The following is a 23016-nucleotide window of genomic DNA, read 5'->3' on the forward strand; positions in this document are numbered from 1 at the left end:
GGTGCGGACAATGAAGGTACAGATACCAAAAATAATTGGCAAACCATGATACAACTTGTGTTCCAAGGCTCCAAGGCTAATGTATGCACAAATAAGTTCTAGTAAAAGACAATTTTTCATTGGACAATTTGAAGCCAACCTATGAACCCTCCAATGGAGGACCCTGCAGAATTCGGAATGTTTCTTACTTAAACCCACCGGACAAAGAGAAGTCAGCCATTTTTCCTCGATGCCAGTTTGAAGCCTGATGCCAGACTCCATTTTGGACGACACCCTGATGCCCTTTTCTCTATCTGAGAGAAAGAGACTTTAAGAATTCTCACCCTAGAGACTTTAACTTTGATTTGCCCCCGTTTTGCCCATGCAGTAACTTTGCCCTATTCTCCTTGCTGTTGCAAGGAAGCTTGCCCTTAACTTTGCCCCTTTGAAATTTGCCCCATGCTGATCAACCGGTACCTGAAGGACGAAGACTTTTCTTGAATGCTGATTGTATTTGGTAAATATGAAAGGATAAATGTATTATGCATTGTGTTTTTTTTTCCTTTTAGGTGCCAACTGCTATTTTGATAGGGTCCTAGCTAGAAGTTTTCCAAATTTGTGTTGACCAAATTCGTTTTGCATGAAGTCCCACATGCCAATGCTAATTAGAGGTTAGTCGAGGTATTCATTCAATGTATCATGAAGAATTGAAATCTTGTTATGCTGACCGAATGTATGCAATTAGTCAAATACAGTTAGTCACATTGGTGATTTGCATTGCTATAACAGAGTGTATCATCATTCAGATTTTACGTAGATTGCGTTTCTTCCGCCGTTATGGACAGCTAGTAATGTTCATATACATATATCAATTGGTTTTGAGACATATATATATCGTGCTAGCTTTGTTAATATAGGGAAATAAATTCACTAACTTTTAATAAACTGGTGTGGTTATTCATGACTGAAAGGTCATGGTGCGCCGAAATACCAACTGTTATTGATTTCTGATGTGCTATATGGATCTATTAATTGAGTATTGATTACCGATTACAATAGTTATTGATTATTGATCTGAGTGACTCGACTAATGAGGATGAGGAGAGCCCGACTTGGTTAAAAGATTCACCGACCTCCAACGTGTCCAGGTACAGGTAATTTATAAGGGCTGGACGCGTTATCAACAGCACACCATCACTGGCGTATGTGCGCAGTTAAGGAGGTCAATGCACAGTTTGCCATACTCTGCCTCATCCTACTACACCTCCCGTATGAAAAGTCTCTCCCAAATATACCCGGTCACATCCTTCCAAAGAGACTGGTAAATTTATAAATAAGACTAGGATATTATGGGTTCGAAAATGGGTTTAATAAACTGACACTATTTGCAAACGTAAAACGCAAACTCAATGACGTCTATAAATACGCAAGACCAGAATGCCTCGCGTTCACCGAGTTGGGTAATAGCACGTGCTTTTAGTGCCCAGCGATCAGGCTCATGGGGGAGTGCTGTAAAATTGCAGCGGGTATAATTATCCGACCCAGTGTAGTTTCTATACAGCTTTTGATATACCTTCAAGGGGAACGGAGGAATCTCATTATCTACAGACTGAATCTCTCTACAAGAAATTACAGTAGTATATTGTGCACTCATACCTCTTAATACGCCCTCCGGTTAATAAATGCACACCCCAATATTATGGCGCAGTTATACATTCGCATTCTTTTAATGTTCCTTGTGAAGCATGAAAAATACTGATGAGTGACAGATTTCTATATGTATTTGTTCACTTAGAGGCGCTTTGCCAGGCTTGTGTCGCCGAACCTAAACGAACAATTTTGGTATGGAGTGAGCACTTGAGCTGTAGAGTAGTTAAACAACTTGGTTACCCACAGGTTGTGCTAACGTGTTTAATAAATCGTAACACTTTATTTACAGTGTTAATTATGATATTTAATGGCACAAATAAGCCCGATATTGATGCCGTACGCACTAAAATTCTGCATAAATGCTTCACTTCCAAAGGCAAAGCTCTGAACAAGCGATATTTCCTGTTCCCTATATATAACTCTTCCAGTGGTGTTGGGTTTTGAACCTGATTCCAGCTGTGCAGAATAGAATGAGGTATTCACCACAACCAACAAGTATAAGTAGTCTGGTGTGAGAGACTTACCTGGTGTGGTAAATACAGTACTTTCGATTCCAACTTTTCAAATTGTAAATTAAGCATAATATACAGTATTTGTTTCTGGCGCACCGAGGTCCACATGCTATGTCTTTTTCTGGACCTTTTCCTTTATATATTTTGGCACATTTCACCTGCAGAAACCTGTCAGGTGAAAACTGCAATGGTAATTAGGCCCTGCTCTTGACATGTTGTATCTCGAAGGAACTGGCTAAGTTTTTGTTTAGGAAGGCATAGTAAAGTGTTAGGCCAATGTTTTGCTGCAGAGCTTTTGAGGGGCTTTTTAGGACCCAGAGCACATAGTACAGGGCCAATTCAGTTCAAGAAGATTCCACTTTTTCAACTTTCATTGTGCTCAGTGGCTGAAGACACCAGAGCAAGATGGCCGTGACATAGGCCTGCAAAGCTGACAAACTTTCTGTTACTTTGGGCCAGATGTAGCAAAGGGTTTTACCCATTCTGTGTCTATGGGAAAATGTGTTTGTACATATGGCACTTCGTTCGTACTCCTTTGTCCAGTTAATACCTTCAGTCCCTATGGTTGTACATGGCACCCGCGACATACGTCCACTCTAAACAGACTTTAAATAAGAAGTAAAGTTTATATGGGAAACACTTGTTTGACTGGAAGCACACTCAGCCATAGGATGTGCCCGCAGTTGCTTTGCAAGTAAGCATCCATGTAATAAACGAAGCTGTACACGGCAATGCATGAAGTTAGCCTCCTTCCATCTTAGTCCCATAGACAGTGCTGCAGCTCCTTCCCTTGCCCCGTCAGTAACTTCCCCTTTCTAAGTCCTCTGGGCAGTGCTGTAGCTGTGTCTCTGTTCCTTGTGGTAATTCCTCATTCTAAGTTCTCTATTCAGTGCTGCAGCTGTGTCTCTGTTCCCAGTGGTAATTGTCCATTCCTAGTCCTCTAGACAGTGCTGCAGCTACGTCTCTGTTCATACATCCACTGCACTCCAAACCGAAACACATAGGTAAAAGACATTGTCATGTACAACACCAATTGCGCTCTCACAAATGTGAGGCCTATTGCATTGCAAATGCTTGTTTAGGGTAGCAATGCAGGTACTGAAGGAACACATGACCGCCTCCCCTGCTCACCCAATATTCTATCCTGTTGTCGATTTACATTTATGTTTTCTACTTATTACTTTAGATATTTAGACTTTAATTCTTTTAGTGCAGCATAAAAGTTGTATTGAGCCATCTTTTATCTCAAAAGTCATTAAAAAATGTTTCATTGACATGATCGTTCCAATTTTCTTTTTGTTTTCTGCTCTAACACTAGTGTTCACTATACAAGATAGAAATAATAATTTTTATATTCAACTTAATTACTACTTGATTTTCAATTAATTGTATTCTGTTTTAATTTCTAACGTCAGTTTATTCTCCCTTCTTGCACTATATTCATGCCCGCTAAGATACTGTTTCATTACTTACTTATCCTAAATAATAACATGCTAGGAGCAGTCTTAAAACTCTAATTCTCACAATATAAATGTTTTACTTATTGCCTTATTTTTTATCAAGATCTAAGGCCAATACCATTAGACATTGTCAATCACATCAGGCATCACCGCTCTGTTCTTCGCTGTGTGGGTGCAACAATCCACCTCATAGGAAATGTTTCTATTGGAATGCATGAGGGACTAATTTACATGTGAGAAGTAACTTAATCAGCATACTGTTTGTCTCAATCAATTATTCTTCTCATCTATGCATTTTCTCAGCACTTGCGCTTGAGTGTCTGTCAGACACCCTGACAGTGCTGCTGCACCATTCCTTTACATTCCAGGGTGCTCAGCAGCTCCCCTGACACTGCTGTAAGTCCGATCTTTTCACCTGCAATTTGATAAGCAGATCGCACACCTACTGGTTGTTTGGATTGGAATAAGTGGCTAAACTGATGCCAAAATCTAAAAATGGCAGGCATCTTGGAATGGTAAAACAGAGATATACTAGGTACCAGTGCTTAATTTGTAAATAAAGAGGTGCCGGTGCTCAAAGCCCTTCTCTTGAACACGAGGTTGCTGTAATTAAATCTCCCAGAACTGAATACTGAGGCAGCGTAATCCTGAAGCCATCTCGGGCCTCTTCAAATCATTTATGGCCACCCTTGCCCCTTCAACTCATCCTGCAGCTTTCTATTTTCTCCCTTTGAGATGCTTTTTCGTTTTTCCCTTCCTCCGTCTTTCCCATATGTGTCTTTTGCTCGCAGCAAATGCTTGGGGCAGAAGAATGAGCGCCGGCCCTCAACAATAAGTGCCGGTGCTCAGCACCGGAAACAACAAGCACAAATTAAGCACTGCTAGGTACAAAACCTTTCCAGGCTCACTGATCTGCCTTGGCGAGTATTGACGTGTCTCTGGCAGCTGTCCTTGAGCAAGTCAGCATATTCTGTTCTTTGCTTAGCTGGATACACCTATTGCCTTTCACAATGTTTATGTTTCCAAAGACTACCTGTAGGATTGTCTTCTTTAAAATTCTCACACTCTTTACTTTCAGAATATACATTGTGGTCTGTTTTCTGGTATGTTTTCTGTTATATAAATCAGCTGATGCTCGTTTTCAAATCAGAATGCGTCACAATTGTGTACACACCAACAATGAGGTTTATCTCTACTTCTCCAGCCAGACAGCAGGGATTCTGGAGAGCCAGACGTCTTAACGCCTGTTATTAAAGAAGAAGCTTTTTCAAATAGTCACTGTCCCGCCAATTCAGCCCAGAAATCCGGTCCTCTGGTAGCTGTATATGCCAATCACCTCCTTAGTAGTAGCAAGGGCGTAACGCTGGCCCCTGCGGTGCAGAGGGGCCCTCAACCCTCCAAGAGGCCCCCAACTTTTCAAGGGAGGCACACTCAGCCCGTAGCTGCGAGGCATGGGAGACTTAGGAGCACCTCATCACATTCTGCAGGGGCCTCCATCATTTTGCATTTCACCACTGAGTAGCAGTGCCATTAAAATCTACAATACCATACCAAAGTGCCTGAACCTTTTCTATGGCAAGGTTTTGTGGATTGGTCTTTCTCACTTATGTTACATGTTCTAGGCACTCTTTGTGACCACCTGACTTCAGGTTATTACATAGACTTTCTCCACTTCTGTACTCACCTCAAATTGCTTAGGCAATCACACAAACGTTCAGGACTGGAAAGAGTATTCGGAATGACCTGGTGGGAGGTTGGCACTCCAAGTCAGTACCCTGTGGACACCTTTCTGTGGGTTATGCAATGCCTGTAAGCACAAGGGTGTTTCTGAGCTTTGCCAATCTTTCAACCTGCTGAAAATTTGAGAATGATGCTGTATGATATTTCTTGATTTGTGAATAGCACACCTCTACAATTGCCCTTGTCTTGCGTGAATTGCAAGTAGTCACAGGTTTGCGAGGGTTGCACATTGTGTGCAATTTAGTTGTGCTATGAGCTATGTAATATTACTTCTGGAAGGCAAGTGTCTGTGGAATGTTCTTGTGTGTGGTGTACTCTTTTAGTTGTCAAAGCTCTATTCTACACGGCTAATGCATTAATACAGGATTTTGTAGACCACAGTGTACCAAATGCTCTATTGTACTTCTGCTGTTATCCCCTGAATAAATATTTACTTTCACCCAGCTAAAGCGAGGCCTCTTGGCTTTCCCAATGACTAATTTTATAAAGCATTTCGTGGTACGGTTTTGCTGACTCTTACTGACAACAGTTGTTAATAGAAATTATTGATACCCAATTTACTGGTCTCAGAAGAAGAAAAGATAGTTTGGGTTTGCTGGTATTCTAACTCATGTGGTGGAAGTCAAAGGAGAAGTCAATGGCTAACATTTAACTGAGGGATCAATCCTGATGAAATGCAAAAATCGATATGAAAATAAAAAAATAGAACATTTGCACACCTGACTGACTATGACTTTCATCTTTTCCAAAATCAGGAATATGTGCAATGAGGAAAAGTAACAAAGGAAAGTAACACAGGGAAGGAAAAAATGTCAAGCTAACAACTAAAATTGAATCGTCAGTACATCAACAGACCTACGTTCTTGCTAACACATGCAGCATGCAGGGAATTAAAGAGCCTCGTGAAAGGGGCTGAGAATCGCTGTTTATGAACAGATTAGAAATCAGACCGAACACAAAGTACCAGATTTACTGTTCTTTGAAGCAAGGCAATGCTGATCCAGAGGGAAAGAGACACACATTTTTATTTTTGACGCGCGTTGCTGTGATCGATTGTCACAATTTACGGTCGCATTACCTCACCTTGAAACGCAACTCGATGAAAGCTATAGCACTAACAAAAAACATCGAAAGGCTTATTACTTCGTTTAATTAAACTTTGGAAAGAGCAATACAAATGAGAGCAGAAGCAATAAGGAGCACCCTCGGAGAGTGGGGGCAGATCCCCACAGAGGGACCCAAATAGGAAATGAAGGGAAAGAGAAAATGAAACTATGGGGTGTAACAAGAGAAACAAAACTAACAGCAAAAACATAAGAAAATGACATACAACATAGATAAATGGTAGCAAACATATCGGAACGCAAACACACAAAACACTTACAAAAAAATAAAAAATAATTGAAAAAATAAAAAAAGAACGAGGGAGCGATACATAGGGGTCGAGAATTAAAAAAACATTGAGGGGAAGAAGACAACAATGTGATACAAGTGAAGTACTAAGCAAAAAATAAAACATCAATATAAAAGAACTAATTCATGATATACTTTTTTTTTTATTAAAGAAACACATTACAACGTTTAACATTTAAATATAAGTTGCACAGAGCTGGCAAAACGGATTGCCTGTTGTGAAAATGCGTTTCTCTCATGTAAACATTGTTTAATGTTGTTTTATCCATTTGCATTATTCGAGGACAATGGGGGGCTCTAGAGTTTGCATTTCGATTGGAATAAAACATCCCGTCTTGAGAAGCCGTGAGTACGTGACTGGGAGCGCGCTCTACCCAGCCTGATACCGACTCTGGGTGTGCACTGCTCGCTATAATCCGCAGACCTTTTGTTAGAAACTGTAATGCCTGGTGTTAGTACCTTTTCTCAGAAGTTAAATTCAGATAATTGCGTAGGTGGCCTTTAACGCTGTTCTTGGGACTATGCCTAAAGCCCAACTGTGTGCTTGAGAACAGAGATTGGGTATGGTTACATTGTTTTGTCCTTAAATAATCTCCCACTTCTAGACACAATGTGTAACGCTGGAGCTCTTTAATATGTGCTACAAGCCATGCCAATGACCAACTGTCCTTTGTAGCTGACAAAGTTTTGAACTTGTGAACTTTAGTTTTCAAGTAGGTAGGATAAGCATTAACTCACTTGATTATGCATAGGTATTTCCACAAAAATTCCACGCCATTAAAGTAAAGGTTAAAACAGTGGTTTGTGGAGTTTTAGAGAAACTGGTTTGGTGGACCTCCTAGCCAGGGAAGCATTCGCATGTCATGCAGAGAGCCTCTGTGGTTTCACTAAGTGACCTACTCAGGTGGTAACTACACCTGGGACGGTAAACGATTTAGCAATGAAGGCCTACATAGATAAGAGGGGTGTATGTTCTTAAGAGGCCCCCTTGCTTCAGCTTCCAGAATAATTGGCAGGCCCTGACAGAATAACTACAGGAGTGCACCTATAACAACTATAACATTATCTGTGTTACCAGCATTTCCTTCAAGGATGTCAGCTCTGCCAGGATGTTCTAGGATGTCAATAGTGCCGTACTGGCAACCAAAAGCTGCCCTGGCAATCATTGTAAGACTGATACCGCGTCCTTCTATGTCAATTTATACACATTAGAACTCGTTTTAAGCCGATGAATCTTTTGACCCAGTGGTGAGACACCGTAGAACGAGGTAACTGATCAATATATCAAGTAATATATCAATGATATTATCAACATATATCACAACAATATACTTCACTTTAGACATTGGTTAAACTGTCGGCGCAACCTTGACCCATAAGTCACGAATAACCACAACTTTATTAGAGTTTTGTGAATTTTATTTCCTATTGATTACAATCTAATAGCAAATGTATTAATCTCAAAACCATGAAGCAAAGGAGCATAGTCACAATATGACAATTGTGATAAGATTTTGACAATGCAAATATCACAAACATGAAAACACTAAGGTAAGAGATACACAAATCAGAATGCATAGAACATCATATAAGTCCCAGTTCAGCATAGCACAATGTCAGTCATGTCCATTTTCGTCAGTCAAAGTGAACACCTAATCTAACCACTAATTAGCATTAGCATGTTGGACTTAATGCAAAACAATTTAGAACACTAATTTAGAAAACATCTGACTTGGGACTCTATCCAAAAATACAGCAGTTGGTACCTAGAAAGGAAAAGCGTGTAGACAATTACAATAGCAATTGTAATAATTACCCTCCTCGGAATGAGTCAGCATACAGGATCAGTCTTCGTCTTCAGGACATCAGTTAGATCACCGTCAATCTATCTCGTCTAAGGGGCAGGGGACACTTCCCTCATAAGGAGGAAAAGTGTAATGGGGCAGTCTATGGATAAAGATGGTTTATTTCGAGTCTCAAATCACCAAACAGAGTGACAGAGTTTCTGGATGCAATCAATATCATTCCCTACCTAGTTCTCTCGAGTCTTCTGTGTCATGGGTTTTTATCCCTTTCTCGCAATACCTTCCCCCAAAATTCTATTGGATAGTCGCTACACCCCACTATCTTTAACCTATCAAATTATACATTAGGTAATGGAATTGTCACCCCACGATAATTTATAACACTTTGATTAGTCTTCATAATTGACGTTTTTCGTAGGTGGCACATCCGGGGTTCCTTCATTCTTTGGAACGTTCTTCAGGTCAAAAGTTCCCTTTTCCATGGTCGATTGTCCTTGGATGTTTCAAAAAGTGTTGCAAAAACGTATAAAACGTATACTAAGATAGCTAATATGCGAGTGAGAAAAAATCCTCACTTGCAACATAAAACAAAGAAAAGAACACATGCTGGGTCATGGCCTTTTGCGAATCAGCACACTGGAGAAACAGAAAAATATGCTTTAATATGAGAGCTACACAGCTAAGTTTTTCAGCTCACGCTAACTTAAGACTTACGAATTCTAATAATGCAATCTTCGTAGGTGTTAGCATATTCAATTAACCATAATGCAAGCAATTATTTCTTAAAGTCGACATTAGTATATGTGTACAATAATAACTTCACTCTTATAAGTATGTTTAGAATACATTCAAATGAATAATATTTTATGACTATTAATTCAGCATTGTTAAGTATAAGCATTTCATATCTAATGTATGTAATATGTAAACTACGCTCTCTCAGTCCCTCCTCTAATGACGCTCGTCATCACACAAATCTTTCTTTGATCTTTAATTTCTAATTTTTCACCTTGCGCATTATACGCATTTCAACATCTTGCCCTTTATGTGAGCTTTCCCATATCTCATTGAACATTTTCTCTCTTTCACTTTCTTCATTTCTTCTGGCTCTTTTGGTCCAATTTCTTTTTACTTTGTCATTTATTTTACATGCCCCCCATAATCCTAATAGACAAACCAGAATAATTAATAGACCCATTAATATTTTAGCAAGTACCCCATTCCAAATGTTGGTAAACCAGCTTCCAACTCGGGCAATTCCCTTTCCAAATTTCTCCCAAACACCAAGGCCCATATTTATACTTTTTGACGCTAAACTGCGCTAACGCAGTTTAGCGTCAAAAAATTTAGCGCCGTCTAACGCCATTCTGAAGCGCCATGCGGGCGCCGTATTTATGGAATGGCGTTAGCCGGCGCTAGCAGACTGGCGCTGCCTGGTGTGCGTGGAAAAAAACCACGTAGACCAGGCAGCGCCGGCGTAGGGGGAAAATGCCGTTAGGGCGTCTTAAAATGGGGCAAGTCAGGTTGAGGCAAAAAAATCGCCTCAACCCGATTTGCGCCATTATTTTCGACGCCCAGACGCCATTTAAATGACTCCTGTCTTAGTAAAGACAGGAGTCATGCCCCCTTGCCCAATGGCCATGCCCAGGGGACTTATGTCCCCTGGGCATGGTCATTGGGCATAGTGGCATGTAGGGGGGCACAAATAAGGCCCCCCTATGCCACCAAAAAAAATTAAAAAATATAAAAAATTATACTTACCTGAACTTACCTGAATGTCCCTGGGGTGGGTCCCTCCATCCTTGGGTGTCCTCCTGGGGTGGGCAGGGGTGGCAAGGGGGGTCCCTGGGGGCAGGGGAGGGCACCTGTGGGCTACTTTTGAGCCCACAGGCCCCTTAACGCCTACCCTGACCCAGACGTTAAAAAGTGGCGCAAATGCGGGGTTTTTTGACCCGACCACTCCCGGGCGTGATTTTTGCCCGGGAGTATAAATACGCATTTGCGTCGCCGTCATTTTTTTAGACGGGAACGCCTTCCTTGCATCTCATTAACGCAAGGAAGGCGTTCACGCAAAAAAATGACGCTATTTGCCCATACTTTGGCGCTAGACGCGTCTAACGCCAAAGTATAATTATGGCGTTAGTTTTGCGCCGAATTTGCGTCGAAAAAAACGACGCTAATTCGGCGCAAACGGAGTATAAATACGGGCCCAAGTTCTTTCAGATCCTTCAAATCTGTACTATCTCTAGTAAGGTTAGTAAGCATGCTTCTAATTTTCTTACTGTTATCAGGTATAAATGAGCAACAATGACGCTCATTAAGCATTTTGCAGACTCCTCCACTCTTTGCTAAAAGAATGTCTAAAGCAAGCCGATTTTGAAGAGTCATAGCTCTTTCTGCAGCAAGTTCAGTATCCATCAGGAGTATGGCTCCTGTAAAATTTGTCAACATGTTATCCCCTATAGTAGACAACTTTTGGATTTTCATGGAATTTAAGATAACCCCTACTGATGGGATTATGGCTCCAAATATATCACCAATGAGAGCCGCCACTGATTCTCGTTTTTGTCTAGGATGTTGTAATTCAGATGTTTTAGGTATTTGTTTTAAGTCATCAATCTGGTATATCTTTGGGAATACTATCCCCAAATAACATGTCCCATACCATCCCTTAGGGAGACGGTAATAAGCATTTAGCCCACAGATGTAATAGATTCCAGGGATCGCTGGTTCTTGTCCATTCAACATAAAGGTCCATTTTCTCTGGAACAAAAATACATGTCTACATTCACTCGTTCCCACAAACAGATTGTCTTGATCAGATTTTGGCCTATATACACAGAGCCTACCTACGTGTAATGCATCTATAGCTAATTTGCCTTGCGTTTTGATTGCAGTATAAGCATAATCATTTGCATATGTACGTTTCTCTAGTCCTTTTTCTAACTTTTCTTTCAGTGCTTTGCGTCTATCGTCTGTATGATCTAAAAAGCCTTTCTCTACAGTTGACAATAAGCAAGTCAAATTATTGCGATGTGCATAAGCAGTTCCAAATGTAAGTGTTGGCTCAAAGAATCCCCTAACTATTTTTATATCATGCTATTTAGCTAATATTTTAAAGAATTCAATCACAGGCACAAAGGAAAACACAACATCCAAGTTCGAATAAAAGTATTGCACATGTTCTTGATTATAGAATCTTGTTAGTAGTAAGCTGCAACTGATTCCATAAGTAAGAGGGAGACTATGATAGGTAACTCCCTCCTGCACAGACGAAGGAATTTTAGTACATACATAACAATCTTTCGCATCCATGGTTTCCACATACTCATTTAGTAAGCGATAGAAGACATTAGTAGATAGTTCTCGCTTTGCATTAGTCCCTTCATGCATATGTCTTGCATCTTGCTCATATCTCTCCCACGGTGTTAGTGTAGTAGTAGTTTCAGGTTTTGAAGTTGCATTAATAGTTTCTTTCTCCCTCCATGGAATTCCCACAATCACTCCTACAATCATCACTGCACACACAACACCTATTATAAGACCTAACCAACCACACACCTTACTCCCTTTGCTACTATTTCTATTGTAAGCCATGTTTGTATAGAATCAGAATAGCAGATCGACAATCAACCTGAGGATAAGCCTTTTTTTTTTCTTTCTGCGTATATTACACCGTCTTCACTCACTCCAGGACCCTTTTCGTCAATTCAGGTTAGCAGCTTGTCATAATCAGGTTTTTTAAAAGTCAAATTCAGTTTGGTGTCACTTCTGGTAGTTTCTAGAGTTTCTCTTTTCAGATTTCACAAATTCAATTTTAGCCAAGTTTTCCCTTTGAACTCTTTCAGGTACCGTAATATTGGCCTGGTACTTCTCGATCAAAACAGAATGCTAGGAATTCTTGTTGCCATTCAGAGGTTGTAGCATACGCCCATTCAGGACCTGTATATCTTCTGTTCGCGATTCTTTTTCTTTTTAATCTTCGTTCACCTTGTTGTTCTCCTTCACTCAAATCATCTGCTTGTGAGGTATCACTCTCTTCTATTATGGTGTAATTCGATACATCCCTTATTTTGGGATGCGACTTGTCTGGCCAATTATCGCCTCTATGTGTCTTTACTCGATGTTTTCCTCCAGAACTTTGGACAGCACCCTCTTCTTGTGATATGGTGTTTTCTCTTAATGGACCTGCAACTGGTTCGGGAAACTCTGACACGTTTTGATTTGTATCTACAGTTTCTCCTTCTCTTTCTTCTTCTGGTTCTATGTTGGGTTCAGATTCTAACCCGTATTCGTCTACTTCTGGGAGAACCTCTCCTTGGCTTAGTTCTCCTGCTGCCTCTACTGAGATAGGCACTCTGTCACCTCTCTCGAACTCATTGATAGTATGAGGGACAATGCTGTTCTCAGTGGGCTCTCCAGTAGTCTCAGTTCCTTCTTGACTGTTCTCTGACTCTGGGACTTCTCTTCCTGAAGTTGCTGTGCCGGAAACTTCAAGTTCCTCTTCAACAGGACACGTTACCTTTTTCGTATGACTGGCATGTATCCAGTTGGGAACTCCAGCACACTTCACAGCAGTAGTAGTCGTTAATATTACTTGATACGGCCCTTTCCAACGTGGTTCTAGATACGATTTTCTCATGTGCTTCTTGACAACCACCCAATCACCAGCTTGTAGAGAGTGGCCTGGATCGCCAATCGGTGGCAACGTGTTAGCTTCCACCTGGTGAGAAAAAGAGCGAATTACGTCAGCCAAACCTTTGCAGTAATCCAACACCATATCATCTGTAATATTCACTAGTGCATTTGCAGGTACTGCTGGTAATCTCATAGCTCTGCCCATGAGGATTTCATGGGGAGATAATCCTGTTTTCTTGTCTGGGGTGTTTCTCATTGACATCAGCACTAGAGGTAAGGCATCTGGCCACTTCATATTTGTTGCTGCACACATTTTTGCCATCCTTGATTTCAAAGTACCATTCATCTGCTCTACTAATCCTGATGCTTCAGGGCGATAGCTACAATGCAGCTTTTGTTCAATGTTGAGTGCGGCACACAGAAGTTTAATCACCTCATTGTCGAAGTGTCTACCCCTATCTGATTCTATAGAAACCGGAAACCCGAATCTTGGTATCAATTCCCTGAGTAGTAGTTTTGCAACTGTAAGACTGTCATTCCTACGTGTGGGATATGCCTCAATCCAATGACTGAAAACACACACAATTACCAACACGTACTTCAATCCTCCAGAAACAGGCATTTCGATAAAATCCATTTGCATTTTGTTGAATGGACCTCCAGCTCTCCCAATGTGCCTCAAAGTTACCACAGTTCCTTTCCCAGCATTCATCTGTTGACAGATGACGCACCTGTGACAGATGATTTCTGCGGCATGTCTGAATTTCGGATTGAACCAATCAATCTTAAAGGACCTGATCATGGCATCTCTTCCCAGATGTGCCTGCCCATGGTAACTGTGACAAAAGACTATTTGGCAAGACCAATTTTCCCTCCTCTGAAACCCATAGATCATCAGCTCTTTGTACACATTGCATTCTTTGCCAGGAACGTTTTTCTTCTTTGCTAGCACGACCTTGTAATGTTTTTAGTTCATCTAAGGTGTCAACCACCAGTAATGCTAGATTTAAACACGTATCATTTTCAGATTGTGGTAACAATTCCCATTGCTCCTTGAACAATATACAGTTCAGGGCACAAAATCTTGCGACTTGATCTGCATAGCCGTTTCCCATAGACACAAAATCTTGTGATCTAATGTGAGCACTGCACTTCACCACGGCAATTTCATGAGGTAACTGAATCGCGTGTAACAAATCTCTTATTTGTTCACTGTTTTTCAAAGGAGAACCAGAGGAGGTCATAAAACCCCTCTGTGACCAAAGTTGGCCAAAATCATGCACAATTCCGAATCCGTATTTGCTGTCAGTATAGATAGTGACTTTCAAATTTACAGCTGCGTGGCATGCCTTAGTAAGGGCGATTAATTCTGCCACTTGTGCAGAAAACACTCTCTCGAGCCAGGAGGCTTCGACAATGCCAGTTATGGTACATACCGCGTAACCGGCTCTCAATGTTCCTGCAGAATCTCTTAGACAGGACCCATCGACAAACATAATGCAATAATTTTCTTTTAACTGGGTATCCTGTATGTCTGGGCGAGGTTTGGTACACAGTTCAGTCACTTCAAGACAATCATGTTCAAATTCTTCCCCATCTTTGATTTCAGCATTTTCATTAGGAAGTAAAGTTGCCGGGTTCAGTACAGTGCATCTTTTAAGAGTGACATTCGGTGACCCCAGTATGATCGTCTCATACCTAGTGAGACGTGCATTTGTCATGTGTTGAGTCTTAGTTCGTGTCAACAGAATTTCAACTGAATGTGGAACCATTACTGTCAGAGGGTATCCCATGACTATGCCTTCACATTGTAGAAGGCTCTCACCAACTGCTGCAACTGCACGCAAACAACCCGGTAAGGCTGCTGCGACAGGGTCCAAGGTAGCTGAAAAATATGCTACAGGGCGATTTGCATCTCCATGGACCTGTGTTAAGACAGACAAAGAACAAGCATCACGTTCATGACAAAACAACAGAAAAGGTTTCTCATAGTCTGGCATTCCCAATGCTGGTGCCCTGCACATCAATCAATCAATCAATCAAGAAATTTGTAAAGCGCGCTACTCACCCGGAGGGTCTCAAGGCGCTGGGGGAGGGGGAACCGCTACTGCTCGAACAGCCAGGTCTTGAGTTGCTTCCTGAAGGAGAGGTGGTCTTGGGTCAGACGGAGGTGGATGGGGAGGGAGTTCCAAGTCTTGGCTGCCAGGTAGGAGAAGGATCTTCCTCCCATGGTGGCTTTTCTAATGCGTGGCACGGCGGCGAGGGCATGGCTGGTCGATCGTAGCTGGCGGGTGGGAGTGTAGAAGGTCAGGCGGTTGTTGAGGTACCTGGGGCCCAGGTCGTGGAGGGCCTTGTGTGCGTGGGTGAGGAGACGGAACGTGATTCTCTTGCTGACGGGGAGCCAGTGCAGGTCTCTCAGGTGTCCGGAGATGTGGCTGTGTCGGGGGATGTCAAGGATGAGGCGTGCGGAGGCGTTCTGGATGCGTTGGAGTCTTTTCTGTAGTTTGGCCGTGGTTCCGGTGTAGAGGGTGTTACCGTAGTCCAGTCGGCTGGTGACGAGTGCCTGGGTGACCGTCTTCCGTCTTGTCTGAGTTCAGTTTCAGGCGGCTGTTCATCACCCACTCGGCTACGTCTTTCATCCCTTCGTGCAGGTTGGTTCTGGCGGTGGCTGGGTCGTTGGTGAGGGAGAGGATCAGCTGGGTGTCGTAGGCGTAGGAGATGATGTTGAGGTTGTGTTGGCGTGCGATGGCTGCGAGGGGGCTCATGTAGACATTGAAGAGGGTGGGGCTGAGTGATGATCCTTGTGGTACGCCGCAGATGACTTTGGTGGCCTCGGATCTGAACGGGGGAGGCGGACTCTCTGGGTTCTTCCGGCGAGGAACGAGATGATCCACTCTAGTGCCTTCTCTTGGATTCCGATGTTGCTGAGGCGCTGCACTAGGGTGCGGTGGCAGACAGTGTCGAACGCTGCGGAGAGGTCCAGGAGGATGAGGGCCGCTGTTTCCCCGTTGTCGAGCAGGGCTCGGATGTCGTCAGTGGCTGCGATGAGGGCGGTCTCGGTGCTGTGGTTGGCTCGGAAGCCAGACTGCGAGTGGTCGAGGGATCCATTAGTCTTGAGGAAGGCGGCTAGCTGTCTGTTGACGGTCTTCTCGATGACTTTGGCCGGAAACGGGAGGAGCGAGATGGGGCGGTAGTTCTTGAGGTCGGTGGGGTCTGCTGATGGTTTCTTCAGGAGAGCGCTGAGTTCGGCATGCTTCCAGCTCTCCGGGAAGGTGGCGGTGTTGAAGGAGCAGTTGATGATGTCCCGGAGATGGGGTGCGATGACGGAGTCGGCCTTGTTGAAGACGTGGTGGGGGCATGGGTCGGTTGGTGATCCGGAATGGATGGTGTTCATCGTATGGATGGTGTCTTCTGTGCTGACCGGGGTCCAGGCGCGGAGGGTGGTGTTGGGGGGCGTCGGTTTGGTGGTTGGGTGCGTGGTCTGTGCGCCGAAGCTGTTGTGTATGTCGGCAATCTTCCGGTGAAAGAACGAGGTGAGTGATACGCAGAGGTCTTGTGAGGGAGTGATGTTGTTGTTTCCAGCGCTGGGGTTGGAGAGCTCTTTGACGATGCTGAAGAGTTCCTTGCTGTTGTGTGCGTTGTTGTCTAGGCGTTCTTTGAATGCTGTCTTCTTGGTGGTGTGGATCAGCTGGTGGTGTTTGCGGGAGGCGTGCTTGAGGGCGGTCATGTTGTCTGTAGTTGGGTTTTTACGCCAGGCTTTCTCGAGGGTGCGGCAGTTCTTCTTGGAGTTCTTGAGGCCGTTGTTGAACCAGGAGGCTTTCTTGCTGTTGGGCCTGATGGGATGGGTTTTCAGAGGTGCGAGGTTGTCAGCGCAGTTGGTGATCCACTGTGTGAGGTTGTTGGCTGCTTGGTTGGGGTCCGCTGAGCTGGCGGGAGGGTTCTGGCTCAGTGAAGTGGAGAGCTGGTCGGTGGTGATCTTGTTCCAGCTCCTGCGGGGAACCTGTTGTGGGTGGTGGTGAGTCGTGGTTTTTCTGAAGCTGAAGTGGACGCAGCTGTGGTCTGTCCAGTGGAGTCCGGTGGAGTGGCTGAAGGAGATGTACTTGCTGGAGGAGAAGACTTGGTCAAGCGTGTGTCCGGCGTAGTGGGTAGGGGTGTTCACCAGTTGCTTGAGTCCGAGGTTGTCGAGGTTGTCCAGCAGGGTGGTGGTGTTGTTGTTGTTCTCCAGGTGGAAGTTGAGGTCCCCTAGGAGGATGTAGTCAGCGGAGGGGAGGGCGTGTGGGCTGATGAAGTCTGCGATGTCTTCGCTGAATTGTGTGCGGGGTCCTGGGGGTCTGTAGATGAGGGTGCCTCTGAGTGTGGTCTTGGGGTCGGTGTGTATCTGGAAGTGAAGATGTTCGGCGGCTGTGAGGGTGTCGTCAGAGTTGGTCGTGATGCAGATGGTGTTCTTGTGGACGATGGCGATGCCTCCTCCTGTCTGGTTGACGCGGTCCCTCCGGGTGATCTTGTATCCGTCCGGGATGGCGATGGCGATGTCGGGCGCTGAGGAGGCGTTCATCCAGGTTTCTGTGAGGAAGGCGACGTCTGGAGATGTGGTGTCGAGCAGGTTCCAGAGTTCCACGGCGTGTCTGTGGATGGAGCGGGTGTTGAGCAGGATGCACTTCAGGTGGTTGCTGCTGGTGCTTGGCTTGACGGGTGCGGTGCGGGTCCGGATGCAGGAGAACTTGCAGGATTGGCAGGCGAAGGGTCCGTGGGTGCGTCTTGGGGCGGCTCGGCAGCACCCGGGGATCCGGCTGGTGTTGAGTGCGAGCAGGGTGGCGGCGTCGTAGGTCCGGCGGGTAGGCTGGCAGCGGCGGGGGCCAGGGGGTCTGGCGCTGGGCGCGGTCCAGGCGGGGAGGGGCGCAGACAAGCTTGCCTTTGGCGCGCCAGCGGCGCGCCCGCTGCGCGGCCTCCATATGAGGGGAAGAGCGAGGGAGGAGCAGCTGGGAGGTGGGAGCGGGGCGGCCAATGGGGTGCAAGGGGGCGGAGCTACCGGGACGCGGCGGCGGGAAAACGGGTGGCGAGGGGGTGACGAGGCGAGACGAGGGAACAGAAAGTAAAAGCACAGTCAGGGCAACAAAAGTAAGGGGGAACAAATCAGGGCAACAATACCAGGGACACAGGCACTCGGGGTACAGATTAAATGAAGCGGACACAGGCACTCGGGGCACAAATCAGAGGACACTGGCGCTCGGTCACAGAAGACAGGCACAGGCAGTCAGGGCACGGCAGCGAGAGCGGTCACACTGGGGGCTGCGTGGCGGTGAGGGGAGCACATGCATTCCTTTAATTCTACGAATGACTCAAGCTCCTCTTTTGACAAAGTTATAGTGTATGGCTCATCCTTGACTTCCTTTCCTGTCAGTTTTATTAACATCTTTGAGATGATTGAGAAGTTGGGTATCCACTGACGACAGTAGCCCACCATTCCCAAAAACATCCTGACATCTCTTTTTGTTGTTGGGGGATTCATTTGCAAAACAGCTGTTATTCTTTCCTTTGATATTCTCCTGGATCCTTTCTCAATCAAATGTCCCAAGTATTTTATTTCTTTCTGACAATATTGTAACTTTCTGGCTGGCACCTTGTGTCCATTCTTTCCCAGATGATTTAGTAATGCAATAGTATCATATTTACAGCTGTCTCTTGTTTTAGACGCAATTAGCAAATCATCGATGTATTGCACAAGAGTTGAATTAAAAGGCAGCACAAGAGGTTCCAAATCCTTTTTCAATATCTGATTGAAGATGGATGGTGACTCTGAGAACCCTTGAGTAATTCTGCACCAACTGTACACCTTATCCAGGAATTTGAAACTGAATAAAAATTGGCTGTCCTCATGAAGAGGTATCGAAAAGAAGGCTTGTGATAGGTCTACCACAGAAAACCATTCAGCATCACAGGGAACCTGGAACATTATTACCGCTGGGTTAGGTACCACAGGGCAGCATTTTATCACGATTTCATTTATTTTCCGCAAATCTTGCACAATTCAAACTTTTCCACAGGGCTTCTTTAACCCCATTATGGGAGAGTTACATGGACTGCTCAAGACTTCTTTCAGAACTCCCTGTCTGAGGAAGTCTGCAATTATTTGTGACACTTCTATTAGGACATCTTGGGTCATGTGATATTGTGGCACTTGTCTGTACTTTGACTGGTTCCACTCCCTTTATTAATCCTACTTCCTTCCCGGTCAAATCCCACACTTTCTCTGTCACTGTTCCTTGTAATTCGACAGGTAGGTCAATCAAAGTATGCATTGGGAATAAAGTAATCAAAGGGTAGTCTTCATTTGTCCCTGCTTCTTCCTCTATAAATTGACTCTCATCTCCCTCATTGTCACTATTTGTCTGTACTTCAATTCCATCGTTGGAACAGGTAATTGAACATTTTGTCATGCACAGAAAGTCCCTTCCCAGTAGGGATACCAGACTTGAATCGCATACATCAAATCTATGTAGCCCTTGGAAGTTGCCAATTTCAACTTGTACTGGATCGGTAATCGGGTTGGTCAGGTACTGATTTGCCACTCCAACCACTCGTATAGTACGCCCTGAGAGAGGTAATCTTGGAACTTCTACACTTCGAACTGTAGAGCGTGTAGCTCCTGTATCAACCAAGAATGAAGCCTTATAGCCCATCACCTTTCCCTCTACATATGGGCCTCTCTGATCCACCTCTAGGGATGCTGCAAGCCTACACTCTTCACTGTCTGAACCATCATCTGACCAGTCCTCATTCATGAAATTTTCTCCTCACAATGGAAACTGTTGTACAGTGTTGTTTTGATTTGTTACCTGGCCTGTGACCTGCTGAGGAAGCATCACCTGTTGCTGTCCCATCGGAGCCATTGGCAATTGCATTTGCTGTCTAGGCACCATAGAAATCTGCTGTTGCACTGGTTGCATTTGTATTGACTGAAAACGCGGCATTTGTATCTTGTCAATGACTCCTTCTAGTGCACTTTAGAATTTGTCAAATCTCCATCGAAGGTTTCATACATATGTTATAACTCAAACTCGACTTGTCAACCACGCCCGATTGACCTAATAAACCGCACAGATTACAACATAAACCACATTTATCTTCATACTCCGGAGTCTTAGACCTCGACAGGTCCGTACACAACAACCAACCACGTGGATAATCTTGAGCAACAAGCGCTTACATTTACATGAAGTACGCCGACATCCCTACTCTCATACTGTGGAGTACGCCTACTCCTGCTAAACAACACTTAATTTGGCCTAATTCACACAGATTTTCCACAATCATCTGCAAATGCATAAGCTTAGGCAAGCGCAAGAACCCTAGCCACACACATTATGGCGCCGAGAACATTCCCAACTCATCTAGACAGGCTCCGAGATCCCGGGAAAGCCATGGTGAACTTAGAAACCCATCATACTTCCAAATTGCATTATCACAGAAAAACAAATTAAACAATAAATCTCCGTCCTAGGGCCCCCAAGGGACAAACCGTCGCTCTGCTACCAGAACTGATAACGCGTCCTTCTATGTCAATTTATACACATTAGGACTCGTTTTAGGCCGATGAATCTTTTGACCCAGTGGTGAGACACCATAGAACGAGGTAACTGATCAATATATCAAGTAATATATCAATGATATTATCAACATATATCACCACAATATACTTCACTTTAGACATTGGTTAAACTGTTGGCACAACCATGACCCTTAAGTCACGAATAACCACACCTTTATTAGAGTTTTGTGAATTTTATTTCCTATTGATTACAATCTAATAGCAAATGTATTAATCTCAAAACCATGAAGCAAAGGAGCATAGTCACAATATGACAATTGTGATAAGATTTTGACAATGCAAAGATCACAAACATGAAAACACTAAGGTAAGAGATACACAAATCAGAATGCATAGAACATCATATAAGTCCCAGTTCAGCATAGCACAATGTCAGTCATGTCCGTTTTCGTCAGTCAAAGTGAACACCTAATCTAACCACTAATTAGCATTAGCATGTTGGACTTCATGCAAAACAATTTAGAACACTAATTTAGAAAACATCTGACTAGGGACTCTATCCAAAAATACAGCAGTTGGTACCTAGAAAGGAAAAGCGTGTAGACAAATTACAATAGCAATTGTCATAATTACCCTCCTCGGAATGAGTCAGCATACAGGATCAGTCTTCGTCTTCAGGACATCAGTTAGATCACCGTCAATCTATCTTGTCTAAGGGGCAGGGGACACTTCCCTCATAAGGAGGAAAAGTGTAATGGGGCAGTCTATGGACAAAGATGGTTTATTTCGAGTCTCAAATCACCAAACAGAGTGACAGAGTTTCTGGATGCAATCAATATCATTCCCTACCTAGTTCTCTCAAGTCTTCTGTGTCATGGGTTTTTATCCCTTTCTCGCAATACCTTCCCCCAAAATTCTATTGGATAGTCGCTACACCCCACTATCTTTAACCTATCAAATTATACATTAGGTAATGGAATTGTCACCCCACGATAATTTATATCACTTTGATTGGTCTTCATAATTGACGTTTTTCGTAGGTGGCACATCCGGGGTTACTTCATTCTCTGGCACGTTCTTCAGGTCAAAAGTTCTCTTTTCCATGGTCGATTGTCCTTGGATGTTTCAAAAAGTGTTGCAAAAACGTATAAAACTTATACTAAGATAGCTAATATGCGAGTGAGAAAAAATCCTCGCTTGCAACATAAAACAAAGAAAAGAACACATGCTGGGTCATGGCCTTTTGCGAATCAGCACACTGGAGAAACAGAAAAATATGCTTTAATATGAGAGCTACACAGCTAAGATTTTCAGCTCACGCTAACTTAAGACTTATGAATTCTAATAATGCAATCTTCGTAGGTGTTAGCATATTCAATTAACCATAATGCAAGCAATTATTTCTTAAAGTCGACATTAGTATATGTGTACAATAATAACTTCACTCTTATAAGTATGTTTAGAATACATTCAAATGAATAATATTTTATGACTATTAATTCAGCATTGTTAAGTATAAGCATTTCATATCTAATGTATGTAATATTTAAACTACGCTCTCTCAAGACTATACTCCTTAATGCAGTGCATAATGCGTGTAGCAAGCGAGCAAGCTGCGTCCACTTCACATTCCGACGCGAGACCTCCCACCTCCGCACTCAACCCATCCCTCATCGACAGTGGAACAAGATCCCTGAAGAGCAACTCTTCTCCGCTCTCGCCGCCAACCAACCCACCCTCACCACCGACCCCAACGACGCAGCTCTCAACCTCACAAACTGGATCTCCAACTGCGCTGACAACCTTGCTCCCCTCAAACGCACGCATCGACAGACCAACACCAAAAAACCTCTCTGGTTCTCTGACACCCTCAAAGAATCAAAGAAAACTTGTCGTGCCCTTGAGAAGGCCTGGCGCAAGGACCACACCGCTGACAACATGACCGCCCTCAAGAACGCTACACGCGAACACCACCACCTGATCCGCACTGCCAAAAGGAACTTTTTCACCGACAGACTAGACAAAAACAGCCACAACAGCAGAGAACTCTTCAGCATCGTCAAAGAGTTCTCCAACCCCAGCGCCAGCGCCAACGCCGTCACGCCCTCACAGGATTTGTGCGAATCCCTCGCCACTTTCTTCCATCGCAAGATCAGCGACCTCCACGACAGCTTCGGACACCAGACCCAACCATACACCACTGAACCCGCTTCCCCGGACATCACCCTCAACAACTGGACCCACATCAACATGGAAGAAACCAAATCCAT

Source organism: Pleurodeles waltl, chromosome 1_2 (genome assembly GCF_031143425.1).
Source record: "Pleurodeles waltl isolate 20211129_DDA chromosome 1_2, aPleWal1.hap1.20221129, whole genome shotgun sequence".
NCBI classification, from domain to species: Eukaryota; Metazoa; Chordata; class Amphibia; order Caudata; family Salamandridae; genus Pleurodeles; species Pleurodeles waltl.